Source organism: Notechis scutatus, chromosome 6 (genome assembly GCF_049901735.1).
Source record: "Notechis scutatus isolate UNSWTSFEM ecotype Mainland chromosome 6, rNotScu1.2, whole genome shotgun sequence".
NCBI lineage: Eukaryota > Metazoa > Chordata > Lepidosauria > Squamata > Elapidae > Notechis > Notechis scutatus.
The window spans coordinates 14,221,555-14,235,849 of NC_142014.1; the positions used below are offsets into that span (position 1 = coordinate 14,221,555).

The following is a 14,295-nucleotide window of genomic DNA, read 5'->3' on the forward strand; positions in this document are numbered from 1 at the left end:
ACACAAATGTTTGTTCTCCACAACATCTCCTTAAGTCTCAGTCCCCAGGTGTGCCTTGTGAAGAGGGATGGGGCGCTCTCCTCCCGAGTAGTTGGCTTAGTCTAAACTGTTATTGCCTTCTCTTCACTCTCCGTGCTCGAGGATCAGGAAGTGGTGGTCCTTGCTCATTGTCTGAGTTCTGTCTCTCATGTTCACTGCTTAGCCTCTCTTGGTCATCCTGCCCCTTTTCTCCCTGCCTATAAACCTGAAAAGCCCTGGCCTGACTAAGTCTGCTATTTCCCCAGTTTCCTCCGAAGTCAACGAAGCCACCCCGTTGATCTCCATTCAGCTCCAGTTCTGGCTCATTTTCCTCTGCAGATTCAAGTCAGGCTCCAATGGGGACATGACATGGAAAAAATGGATCAAGTTGTCAAGATGGAAGAGTTAGTCATATAGCTACCTTTATTGACATCTTTGACCATTGGGTGTGCACATATAAATATAGTTCTAAATACATTATAAACAAAAAGAAACTAATTAACTTTTAATTTAATCAACTTTTAAAAGACTTAAAAAGAAAAAAAGAAGAGGCAAAGGAAGAAGTTTTAAATGTGTCAAAAGAACTTTTATTTGTCAATCTTTTCTGCCTCTCATAACAAGGAGACAAAATTTGGCTTCATTATAGATAATAGTGGTCTTAGGTTTTACTAGAACCCTGAGGGCGAACCTATGGCACACGTGATGGAAATGGCACAAAGAGCCACTTCTGCCGGCACATGAGAGGTCACCCGAAAGAGCCTCATTGTGCATGCACGCAGGCCCCCCACCAACCAGCTGATTGTCGGGTATCTGTTGCGCATGCGTGGGGGAGACACGTGCAAGGGAAGTCAGGTGTGCATGCACAGAGGCATGCGTTGTGTGTGCAGGGGGACACGCGTGCTTGCGCAGGGGGCGTGGGGAGTCACGTGTGCATTGCATGATGAGTGTAGGCCCACAAGCATGCGTGCGCGCAGACACTTTTGGCATGCGATGTGGTAAAGGTTCACCATCATGGTACTAGAAGATAGTTGAAGTACCATTGGACATCTGTCCCTGTATTCCTTTATGAGGGGCTAAATTAGCATATCACACAGGTTCAAATAGAAATTACAGTGCAACAAGACCTGCTTCACATTGTCTATGTTATGGGAATCACTCTGTCTTTTAAAAAAAATGTTTGAAAAATTCAGCTTTTTCCCAATATTGAGGCCAATTGTGGAAGGCAGTTGCTATCATGCTTAAACAGCTTCTGGATATTGGTCAGATCAGATCAATTTTATTATGGCCTTTAGTCATCAAATAAAGCAGAAGAAAAAATGGGAGAAAAGAGAAAAATATGGATAAACAAAGAAAAGCATACATAACAATTCACCTTAAGTCTTACGGTGGATCCCATGTCAATATAGGTAGAAAACCAAGCCTTGAAATATTGAATATTGGTCTATTTATGGACACACTGAAAATGCTGATTATTAACTAAAACTGCTGTGCAACTTTGATCCCAGATTATCTACAGTTCATCCATTAGTTCTTATCTTGATCTTCCAAACAGCAGAAAACGAATGTGTTCCTTTCTCATAAGATGTTCTGACAACTTTCACATGTCTACATACCCCTTTCTCCAGGCTATGCATAATCTACTATCATCCTCATTGGCCTACTTACTAACAATTTTACTTAATTGGATAAGACTTTGTCCCCAGAATATTATGAAATATAACTGGAAATGGAGACAAAAGAAAAAAGGAAGTTAGGAGAGAGAGAGAGAGAAAGAGAGAGAGAGAGATTCTTTTCTAGTACATTTGGCTTAAATAAATATTTTATGTGTAGTGTATTCTATGTTGTAACTTTATAAATTGTCTGGATTCAAAAGACATATATCACGCAGTAAAAGAATTGTGCTTAAACAAAAGATAATCAACAAAGGGTTGTTTCTTATCAGGCTAGGGAATTCACCGTGTAACATATATCCAATCAGCCATTGATTTATTCTGCATAGATAGTATTCATTCCAACATCCTTTTCTTAAAGCAAGTTTGCTTGCATTTTTTTTTTTACTGAATTCAAGTTTATGAATGCTTTATAAGATTCTAGATTGTCCTCTGTTAAAATGTGTGTTGGGAAAATAACTTAAGTGTTGCTTAGTTGCATAGATAATTTCAGCAATGTTGTTGATAGGATTTTGCGGTCATCGATTTTGATAAAAAGTTTTCCATGGAGATGTAAGCTTTCAAGAAAAACTGCAGTACTTTTCAAGAATGAAGCAGTCTTGATGGACACAATCCAGGCCACGCATCAATTTCCATGAGGAAAAAATGAAGCTAGGATCATAGAAACTTATTTTACACATGGATCTACAAGTTATCAGATTTCACAAGATTTTCTGCTGCCAAATATAAGTAATTAAGAACAGAACCAACAAGCTATATTGTAATCCCAATCATAACAGTGTTAGAGAACCAAGGGAAAAATCACATATCTTATCTTAGTTAAACATTCTGTAAGCATTCCATTTATTTTCACACATATTACTTCATTAAACCATCAACTTCCAACTTGATTCCCAGAAATACCATTCCATAATTCAAGCTTGCTACACTTTCTCTAAACAAGCAAACATACAACATTTCTCACATTCATATATTTTTCAGTGACCTTCTTAAGAGCAAAAATCTTCCCACAATCTCATCGTGGTCGCATTCTTTGTCCTTTCAGTTAGAATTCTGCAAAATATCTTCCGCAATATATTTAAGAAGCTAATGGCCTGTAAGTTTTATTTTCGTTCTTACTATCTTTCCCTTTAAATACAGAACACTAATGGCACATTTCCAATTATCAGACAAGGATGCAATCTGCACACACAAACACAAAAAATTAAACAGGTTGTAGAAACCAACCACAGTCATGTTTTAACATTCCTCCAGTTGGAACATTAATACCTAACAGCTTCATCATTTTTCAGCCTTGTTTTATGTTTATCTTGACATACCCAGCATGATATTTTTAAGCTTATGCTTCATCCGTTGTAACACTCTACTCTCAAAGATTTTTCTCAGAAATCCAGATGGTGCCCTACTTACCTGTGTTTTGGAAGGCAGTAAAAGGAAGCTTTTTGGAGACATTTAATTATGATTTTAAAACATTTTAGGAAGATGAAAGTATACATTGTTACCAGTTTGGTTTTATATCTATGCCACATGCACTATTCTTACTATTCTGAGGGAATAGTAAGAACAGCATTTGTCAGTTTGGGGCATCATGCCATCAAGTATGGAAAATAAATAATTGAAAAGCAGCTATTTTTTAAATTTTGATAAAACACTTGTTTTACCTTGCATGCCCTTTTGCTAACTATATTTATACCTTACTTAGTAGGCTTCCAGGGAAAACTGTGCTTTCTGTCCCTGGAGACACAAACTGTACCTTTTGTTCCGGTAGCTTTTCCAGCGTCAAGTAATTATATTACAAAATGTAGGTGACCTTGTTTTTGGCCTCAGTGGTAATATATTTAATCAAAGTACTAACTGTATTTAATATTAACTCACAGACGATCTATTTCAATATATTGTGTAACAGATGAAGCTTTGAAATCCACTCTCAAAACCACATATGTTTTTAGAGTGAACCAGGTGAACTTCTGGCAATTATTTTACCTTAATCAATATGAAATTATTGCAGGATTTTTTTTAAAAAAAAAGCTATACAAACAATATGAATATGGTTTCCTGTGATCCTTATGTGTAACAGGAAGTTCTGGAGAAACTTAATATCCTTGCCTTTTATTTTTGAAATGGGAAACATTCAAGTCAACTAAATCTAAGTACTGTTGTTGTTTTTACAACTAGCTCTGTGAACTGGCAGGACTCCTATCTTTGTTCTGTACTATCCAGCTCTCTGACTTGCAGTAATGTACTTTGTGCATTTTCTCCACTAGGGAAGGTAAAGTCAGAGATACAAAGGGTTGGATTCAGTTAAGTTGGAAACAGAAGGATATTTTTATCTAACATACACTGAATTTTTAAAAATGCCTGTCTGTGCTGTTCTCTTAACCATGTATAATCAGGAAGTAAAAGAAATCCATAATTTTCTCATCTGGGATATAGCATTGACACAAAATTAGTGCTACATTGCTATTAGCTATTAGGTACAGTGTTAGTAAAAGCAAACGAATATAGTGTCAATGTTGACTTCTATGATGTAATATTATGCCACAGATGTAGTCTTTTTTATATATGAAAAACCTTTTTATGTGGAAAAGCCAAGTGTTTGACTTCTGTTGAAATATATACACTTAACCCCATTAAATAATGTCTCTCTAAAAAAATGCAAATGTCCAGCTGTCTGCAAGGAATATAAATTCTTCCATTCCCCACCATCCAGTCAGAGCTGGAGAAGCTTCTTGAATAGAATAGAATAGTATAGAATAGAATAGAATAGAATAGAATAGAATAGAATAGAATAGAATAACAGAGTTGGAAGGGACGTTGGAGGTCTTCTAATCCAACCGACTGCCTAGGCAGGAAACCCTACACCACCTCAGACAAATGGTTGTCCAATCTCTTCTTAAAATCTTTCATTGTTGGAGCATTTACAACTTCTGAAGGCAAGTTGTTCCACTGGTTAATTGTTCTCACAGTCAGGAAATTTCTCCTTAGTTCCAAGTTGCTTCTCTCCTTGATGAGTTTCTACCCATTGCTTCTTGTCCTGCCCTCAAGTGCTTTGGAGAATAGCTTGAATCCCTCTTCTTTTGGCAGCCCCTGAGATATTGGAACACTGCTATCATGTCTCCCCTAGTCCTTCTTTTCATTAGACTAGCCATGCCCAGTTCCTGCAACCATTCTTTATATGTTTTAGCCTCCAGTCCCCTAATCATCTTTGTTGTTCTTCTCTGCACTCTTTCTAGAGTCTCAACATGAAAACGTCTTCTAAGAAAAGCACGGAAGTCCAGTTACTTCTTGTAAAAGCATCCTTGGGAGAACCGTGACCTGCTTGTCATTAAAGTTTTATTACTTTTCAGTTGTTACATGCAGTAAATAATCAAGGATAACAATTTTACTGTTGCACTGTTTTACTGTCCCTGAATCATTATTTACACATTTGCTTCTTCATTATATAGATTTGTGGCAAGGAATCTTTGCGCAGCTTGCCCTAGGTTGGGAATCTAGCATCTATGCTGCTTTGGCAGCTTTCCAAGCCTGGATCTGTCCCCCTAGCCCCATTAGTTAGAGGTGATGGGACTATACCATCTGCAGGGCACTAGGTTGGCACACCACACATTGAATAGAGAACAGCTGTTTAAAAGATGCACATTTGATGTTGTATTTGACCTCTTCTATAATTCTGTAAATATAATCTAAATTAATTGATTGGTTTCAAGTCAGTGTCAACTCTTAATGGCTACATAGATTTTTCTCAGCATGCTCGGTCCCCAGCCTAATCCTTTAGGTCTTCTACCACCGCACTGATTTCTACTCTGAGTCCATCCACCTTGGTGCCAGTTGTCTTCTTCTTCACCTTTCTCAGCATTATAGACTTTTCCAGAGAGCTAATTCTTCAATAATATGTGCGAAATGTGATAATTTAAGTCTAGTCAATTGCGCCTCAAGTGCGAACTCTGAGTAGATTTGTTCAGTGATTCATTTGATTGTTTTTTGACTAATAATCTAGATAGTAATCTTTGACTAGATTACTACATTTGAAGAGAGAGTTTAAATGCTTCTTTCCAGTTCTGAGGTTCTAAGATTTTGTGTGAATGTGTGTGTGTATTACAAATCAGTTATGTTGCCCCTTCAGTGAGTTCAATGTAAACTTGAACCAAAGAAATCCAGTCATCACATTGTTGTTATTTTTATCGGCTTGATAGAATAACATGTGACCCTGAGTTATTTTTCCTATGCAGACAAGAGAAATAGAAAGTGGAAGGATAGTTGCTATCACACTTTTAAGGCCTAGTAATATTTTAAAAATACTTTAAGACTGGGGTGTCAAATTCAAGGCCCACAGGTTGCACCTGGCCTGCAAAGTGCTGAGATCGGGCCTGTGGGCTGCCCTGGAAACAGCAAAGGACCAACCTGTGGTGCCTCTTCCAGCCAAAACAGAGCTCGGGAGGGCTGCCCTCCTGAGCTCCATTTTCACTGGCAGAGGGTTTCAGGAGGCCGTCGCAGCCGGAAACAGAGCTCGGGAGCCCATTTTCACTGGCAAAGTGCTCAAGCCACCTCGGGCACCCCCAAAATGAATGATGTTGAGCAGGCCATGCCCATCCTGGCCGTGACCCCCAGCCCCCCCTTCCCCGAGGTCAAACACAACCCTGATGTGGCCCTCAATGAAATCAAGTTTGACATCCCTGCTCTATGATTATGTTGTAAAATAGGGAGTGGGCTGATATATCCTGTATTTTATTGGATTGCCTCATTGTGTTACCACTAAAACAAATGCCAAACTCTCCTTTCAAGATACAAAGAGGGCAGTAAAACCCATCTTGTGAAGTCTATCAAGGATTTAAGCCCAGCATTTAAACAAATCCCAAGCCCTTGAAAGCCAATCTCTTTTAGCCATAGCCTCTCTTTCTATCTGCAGTATGGAAAATTCTGACATTTGGTCATTGACACATGAATGGTAAACATTTAACCATTTGGAATTTAACCCAAACACACTCTAACAACTTTTGTGTGATTTCTCTCTTACTTTACATTTATTGTCAAACTACAGCTGAAAGTCTGAATGCTTTCCATGTCTATCAAAATATAGGTAGTGTCAATTATTTGACACTGAATTATTATTACAAGAGCTATTTGGTAGCAAATATTTCAGGAATACACAAAATGGATAGATTGATAATGTACCATCAGACTAATGTCAGCTCTTCGCTATTTCATAGACAGACTGAGGCATATATTTGGCAGAGAATATTTCTACAGTTAATATCTGAAACATGTCTCTCTATTTTTTTTACCACCATATACTTAAAATTGAGTAATTCTTTTTTAAAATATATAAAACGTCATTGTAAGACTTGTTTTGTTTTTTCTTTTAGCATCCAATTCTAAAGTGCAACTTTGTTCATGCAAGTAGAAATGCATTTTTCACACAGGTTGAGAGTTTATGCAATTCAGCTAAAAATATACATTCATAGAGAAGGGCACATCACTTTTAGCTTAGTGTTAGTAGCTCTTTTCTGACTTGAGTTGAGTTGACAACAGCAGTCTGTCTTGTATCAAGGTATTTGCTTCAATGATAAAGTGTTCATTGAAATGTAAATCCATCTATCAACTAGACAAACAAAAACTAGATTCCAACTTTTTCAGGCAATATTTCCCATCTAGAGAAATATTCCACTTTTTATTAAGATACGTTCACTATTGTTCATCTGTATGATGTCAGTAGTACTGTTTGACAAAAAATGAATTGCCAGTTGAATTCTGTTCATTGACCACACACCTTTGTGTCTATGTTTGAACCACTAAGTGGTCATTTAGAATTATGAGTTGTACTCCAAGTGGAATATTAATAATGTAAGAAGTAGGAGACGAAGCTAATTTTGTTAACTTAACCTATCAATGGAATCTGCTGGATTTTTGACACATCACATACCGGACTAATTCATGCTTTATAAGGACTAGATTTATCTAATCACAGAAATTTGGAGTCATAGGTGTGGAATTCAATATTTTGAAAATTTCTCTAACTTGTACAAATTTTCTAATAATGATATACATAGTACTAGCTAGATTTAGAAAAGATGCTTGGGGAACGGTTTGGGAAAAATGATAATAGAGAAGCTTTCAAGGAGTAGACCTATAATGGTTTGCATAGCATTTAAGTTCTATCCAAGGCAAAGTAGCAGAACATTAAGCAAAAAATAAAACACAATTTTGTTTATTAATAATAGGAAATAAAATTTGGTTTAACCATCATGGCAATATATTATTTGCATGTTATAGAAACTCCTGTTTAATGTAATTACTACATAATTTCAGTATTGGAAATGGCACAAGCCGAGTGATTTTATGTTAGTGCATCCTCATTCACTTACCTTAGCTCAAGATGAGTGAGAGAGTGCAGAACAGAACACAGAATAGACTATTTTATGTTTTACAAAATATAATTTAAAATTTTTTTTAAAAAAATCCTAGAATAAACCATCAAGCTCCAAAAGTTCAGTCAAACCATTTTGGATCAGATGTGATTCAACAAAAATACAAGTCAGCATTTTACTAGATTTCAGCCAAACCCAAATTTGAAATGTCTTGGAACAATCCTAGAGTGATTTTATGAGTAATTTGGGCAAGATATACCAGCTCCTTTCTCCTCTCTTCCCCTCTTAATCTCGCACCTCCTTTCCCCTTCTGTAATATGGGCCTTGGCTTTTTCCTGATGTACCCACCGCTACCATTTCTGCTGGAGCAGCCACGTATTGGTCCATACACAGAATAAAACAGCTCTTCTTATTTTCCATCTACAGATCAAAACATCCCAAAAATACATTACGGATTAAACATGGGTAGTTTGAAGTCAGATAGTCTGTATAAATTGAATGATTCATGCACAAACATTTTATACGTTTCCACGAAAAAGCCTGCCCTAAGCTGGTTGTTTTTGTTATAACTGTGGTGCGATGTAGTTGAAGCATGCATGGAGCCAAATATATTTTCATTTTTCTTTTCTGTGCTTTGCAAATGCAATCTATCAGCTAGGTTTCCATTTCTTCATATTGTTCTAGCCATATTTTATTATTCAGCTTTACTGGTGGCAGTAAAGCTGAATGCCTTTTTCCAATCACAGAGTTATAGCAGAGCCTCTAACCATGATTATATCAGACAATCTTGCGCCTTTTAATATTTTTCATTTACTGGGAACAGATCAATTTGGCCAGGTTTTTACAATGTCTAGAAGTGGCAATTATTTAAAAACTCAAATGTTCTTCCAGTAGCAGAAAAAAGTACATGCCTGGTCTTTATGCAAACGTTGTCGTGTTAGCAATATTTCTTTGATGATACATAGTGACTGTATGTTGTTATAGGTTTCTCCAGGGTTTCTGTGTATTTTTGACATTGTTAGAATTTAGTCTAGCTCAAATGAAAACACTGCACAGTGATAATTTGAAATAATTGAGGTGTACAATGGGATTATTTTTATGCAATATGCACAAATTATTCAGCTTTATAGCAGCAACAGCAGTGCATACAAAATACCAATAAACTTTAATCACACTTATGAGTTTATGTTTGCTGATTGCATTTGTATGTATTTCTAAAGTTGCATTTTGCAGTATAATAACCCAGATTTGATGGGGTTTGGAGCTACAAACTGACCTCCTCAAAACAGTACCAAAGCTAAAACTATAAAAAGGGTGAAATAAATGTATATATTTTCTTACCCCGAAGAGCAGCAGCATTCAAGTAACCCAGAATATTTTAGCAGGGGGATAAAAGCTGCTTACCAGAATTCTTTTGAAGATTTCTTTGCTTAATTGGGCATGCAGTATAGAAGTACTCAAATCAAGATAGGTAGATCTTCAACTAAAAGAAAATGTAGCGTGTGCTATCAACAACATGCCTAGTTTTATTAGCTTTGATGAATAAAATTATGATATGTAGGCTGTTGCATGAAAATCTTTTTTAATAGTTCTAAGTTGTCATAGATGTGGTTAATATCCCACCCTGCAGTTGCCTAGCAACCCCAGGGGTTTTTCTATCCCCTATGTTCCAGTTTAAAAAAAATGCCAGTGAGAAAGAGAAGCAAGCAGATGGTATACCATTTGCCTTATGAATCATCTATCCCTTCTCAAGAGCTTGCATTTGTACATGACAAATAATAGATCCAAATGAATTCTGCACAGTGTACTCACATTATATTACATACCTACATATCCCTTTGAGAGTAACCAGGGCTATGCAAAGTGCCAAAAGGGAATAGGAAATTGTCAATCAAAGCAACGAAAAGTGTGGAATAAGAAAAAGAAAAGGACATCTTGTTTATACCAAGAGCATTCATTATATCTTGTCACCCTCTCTATTGTTCCAAATTATTCTTGCTTCTTAGATGAGAGAATAAAAGGGAAAGTCATCAAATTTGCAGACAACACTAAAATGGCAGGAATAGCCAGCACTCCCGAAGATGGGCTCAAGATCCAGGTGGATCTAACAAAATGAAATTCAAGATAGAGAAAAGTAAGGTTTTACACTTGGGCAAGAAAAATCAAATGTACAGGCACAGATTAGGTGAAACCTGGCTCAATAGCCGTAACTGTGAGAGAGATCTTGAGTCCTAGTGGACAATTACTTAAATATGAGTCAGCACTATTCAGCAGACCAAAAAAAGCCAACACAATCCTAGGTTGCATTAACAGAGATAGACTCAAGATCACATGAAATATTAGTACTGTTTTATAAAGCCTTAATAAGACCACACTTAGAATACTGTATTCGGTTTTGATCACTATATTATAAAAAAAAAAAAAGATGTAAGAGATTCTAGTAAGAGTGCAGAAAAGAGCAACAAAGATGATTCATAAAACATATGAGGAATGGTTGCAGGAATTGAGTATATCGAGTCTAGTGAAAAGCAGGACTAGGGATGACACTGCTCTCAAGTAGTGTTCCAGTATTTGAGGGGCTACCAGAAAGATGAGGAGGCCAACCTGGTTTCTAAAGCACCAGAAAGCAAGATAAGAAACAATGGATGAAAACTATTCAAGGAGAAACCTAGAACTAAGGAGGAATTTCCTAACAGAACAATTAACCAGTGGAATGGGTTGCCTTCAGAAGTTGTGGGTGCTCCATCACTGGAATCTTTTAAGAAGACAACAATTCTAAGTGTATAGAATACTAAGTGTATTCTATACACTTAGCTGTCCAAATTTGCCTTGGTGGAGGAAATAAAAGTGTTATACTGATTATTAATATTGCAGCTATATAACATATTTTATTGTGGAAAATATGGCTTTCCTTTTTCAGAACTTAATTTTATCTATCCTACTACACCCATATATTGCCTCATGCGCTGCTTTTGTTCTTTACATTTCTCATTTCTTTCTTTACTTGATGTGATAGCTTAACTGTAAATCTGAATTAAAATTCTTGAAGGCACCAAATCTGAATTCCACGATCACAGTACAGCAATCCCGATCAGTTTAGATACCTGTAGTCCAGTACAGGTAGTCCTCAGATTGCAACCATCTGTTTAGTGATCGCTCGCTAAACGAGTTTCAACGGCAGTATGGCCACATGATCAAAATTCAAATGCTTGGCAACTGGCATGTATTTATGATGGTTGCAATGTCCCAGAGGTCACATAATCCCCTTTTGTAACCTTCTGACAAATTCATTCAGGAAGCCAGATTCACTTAACAACCATATTACTAACTTAATAAACGGAATGATTGATTTAACAACTGTAGCAAGAAATGTTGTAAAATGGAGCAAAACTCATTCGCTGTATTTTCCCAAAAGTAAAACCTGACTAGAAAATAAGCCCTAGCATGATTTTTCAGGATTCTCATAATATAATCCTACCCCCCAAAATAACCCCCAGTTAAAATCATCAGCCAGACAGACACAATTAGTATTGTACTTCCCCTAAAATAAGACCTAACCAGAAAATAAGATCTTGTGCATCTTTTGCTCGTGCAGCAAAAATTAATATAAGACCCCTTGTTATTATCAGGGAATTATGATAATAACTGTCTTATTTAACAATGGAAATTTTGTGCTCTATTGTGATCATAGGCTGAGGACTACCTGTATGGCACAACATAATAAAGCCCAGTTTTTCCTCAGGAAATGGACACTGTGTTAGGCAAGATGTAGACTCTTTTGTTTTGGAGGCTTCTTGCAAGCCAGCATCTCAACATCATCAACTTGGAGACATATACACTATTCTAGATAGGCAGGATGCATGCAGCTTATAATGTGATTTTACATTTTTGTTACACTACTATGTAACTAGAAAAATATCACTTACTTACTTTATTCATTTTGCTGTTGATAAAATGATAAACTAAATAAATCTGCCATTCATCTTTCCTCTGTAATTTCATCAGACTAGAATAATAAATTTAAAAAAGTGAAATTACAACCTAATGTCTGTTTTCTGATCCATGATAAAATATTGACAGAAACATTTTACACTTGAAACCATAAATCTACAAATCTAAATAAGAATATGTATGAGCACTAGGCCAATGTAGATAAAAGTTTGATTTAAGCTATGATATTCATTGTAAAAAATAAGTAAAGCTGAAAAAGGAACAAAAAATTGAATAGAAGCTCATGTGATTTTTATATCCATTCATGTTTTTGTACATTTTGAGAGATAACATTAACGTTTTGTCCTATATGTGTATTTTCCATTTGGTGCCTTCGAGAATTTTAATTCAGATTTACAGTTAAGCTATCACAATTTACATTCTGTTTATGATTTAGAACCTAAATGCTCGACTGGATATTGCCTAACCTGATCTGCAGATGTGTAGAGCTTTGTATTGCGCATGATAATGGGTAAATAAATCTGGAGACCAAAGTAGTGGAGAGATGGGTAATTTATTTTCCTCAGAAGATGTGCTGCAATTCCCATTATCCTTGTAATTGGCTATGCTGACGAGAGCTGATGGGAATTGGAATTCAACAAAATCTGGAGACTCATGTGATGTTTATCCCTGGACTAAACTGTTGAAATATCAACTTGTTCTTCTAAGCCCCTTTTTGTGTTGTGCAAGAGAATGGTGGTACATAGACTGGATTTATAGTAATAGCTTTTGTTTTTCAGTGTTTCTTCTGAAGTTTATATTTTGAAAAATATCTCGTACTGGTTGTATAAATTAACAAACAAATGAAGTTGGAGAACCTGCAGCTCAGAGCTAGCCCAGAGTGCTTCTTAATGTGAGCTGGTTCTCTTGGTATGGAAGGAATGGCTGCCTTGAGGGGGTGGATTTTCATTTAAAGATAGAAAGGAGCTTTGCAAAGTTATTGCTAGGAAGTCTCCTGAGAGGTGGTCTGGCCCTTTAGCTAAATTAGGATCCTACTTTTCTAAATAATAATGTATTAACTAGCAATATTCTGTTTCAATTCAGAATACGCTGTATTTAATGAAAACGACAAAGATCGGGACATCATTAGGCAAACTGAGAGCCTCGGAACAAAAACAACTGAATTCGTGAGAATTAATTTATAAAGCAAGTATGAACAATTTTCTATATTTTCATGTCTAACGGTTAAAAGTTTAAAATATTTTGTTAAAAATTAAATGTTTTCAAACTTCTCTCCCACCTCCTGCCTGTGATTCTTAAGGAACTTTATGTAAACGTTTTCTTATTCTTGTGATGATTGTTTCTACTTATGCTTTCTATAAGAGAGATCATATTCCTGCTATGAATGTAAGCCGTATATCCCTTAATCATTAGTAAGCTTCGGTAACATGCACAATTTTGCAATGCAAATAAATATAAATTTGATACTTGCAGCTTCTTTGTTTATATTAAGATCCCTTAGGCAAAAGGAATGGATTGAATGGTTAAAAAGAGGTGAGCACATTGGCTACAATGCTGCTCAACATATTTGTTGCCTCCAAGCAAAATGATCAAAAGGTCATGTTTAGAATTCTCTCTCTTAGGAGACCCTCCGGAAAAATATTCCCAAATCAGCAAGAATGCATATTCAGATATAAACATATTTACACACCACTTCCCAGAAAAAGATAAAAATAAAAATGACCTTATGACAGAATCTTGTTGTACATGTCCACAAAAATAAAGAATAATTTGATGGCCACAGTATATCTCCATAAAAAAAAATAGATTATACAATAGCTACACTGAAATGCTATTAAATCAATGGGCAGAGTTGGTATTGCTAGTTGATGTTTGCTAGTTATGCTATTTTTTTATTTTTAGCAACTTTTTCTTGATCTTTGTTAGGAATACAAATGTGATTTTCAACTCAGAACACCAACATTATTAAATTTGATGCACTTATTTGGATTTTTCAGAGTTATATTTCTCTTGGGTAGATATTTTAGAAAAGCAAAATATGCTATTTTTTGCATGTTAATGAATGTATTTATTTTAATTATTAAATTTATAATGCAGTGCATATTTGCTGCACCAGCTTAAAAAATATTTCCAAGTCCTTTGGGTCATATATGTGCATTTTTTTTCTTTTATGTTTTTGTGTATCATTGCATAGATAGGTACACCCTGATATTACTGCATGTGTTTGATGCCCACAATAAGACTTTCATTCTTGGTGATATTGAGTATGAATACAAACACACACACACACA

The 14,295-nt window shown here is 35.9% G+C and overlaps 1 protein-coding gene and 1 long non-coding RNA gene across 14 annotated transcripts in view; one reads left to right on the forward strand and one right to left on the reverse strand.

The window, feature by feature from the left end:
* Positions 1 to 14,295, forward strand: part of PLXNB2 (plexin B2) — a 357,594-nt gene that overhangs the window by 199,646 nt on the left and 143,653 nt on the right. For 6 of the 13 annotated variants that reach the window (XM_026669041.2, XM_087969402.1, XM_087969401.1 and 3 more), the window contains one exon: positions 13,088 to 13,193. The exons of 3 other annotated variants lie outside the window; for them this stretch is intronic. The gene's annotated coding sequence lies outside the window, so the exon portion shown is untranslated. Of the gene's footprint in view, positions 1 to 10,165; positions 10,188 to 13,087; positions 13,194 to 14,295 lie in introns of those variants that run through there. 4 more of the 13 variants (XM_026669042.2, XM_087969407.1, XM_087969408.1 and 1 more) reach the window with 2 other exon arrangements.
* The window catches only part of LOC148130126 (uncharacterized), a 113,529-nt gene that overhangs the window by 36,130 nt on the left and 63,104 nt on the right, over positions 1 to 14,295 (reverse strand). The window lies entirely within an intron of this gene.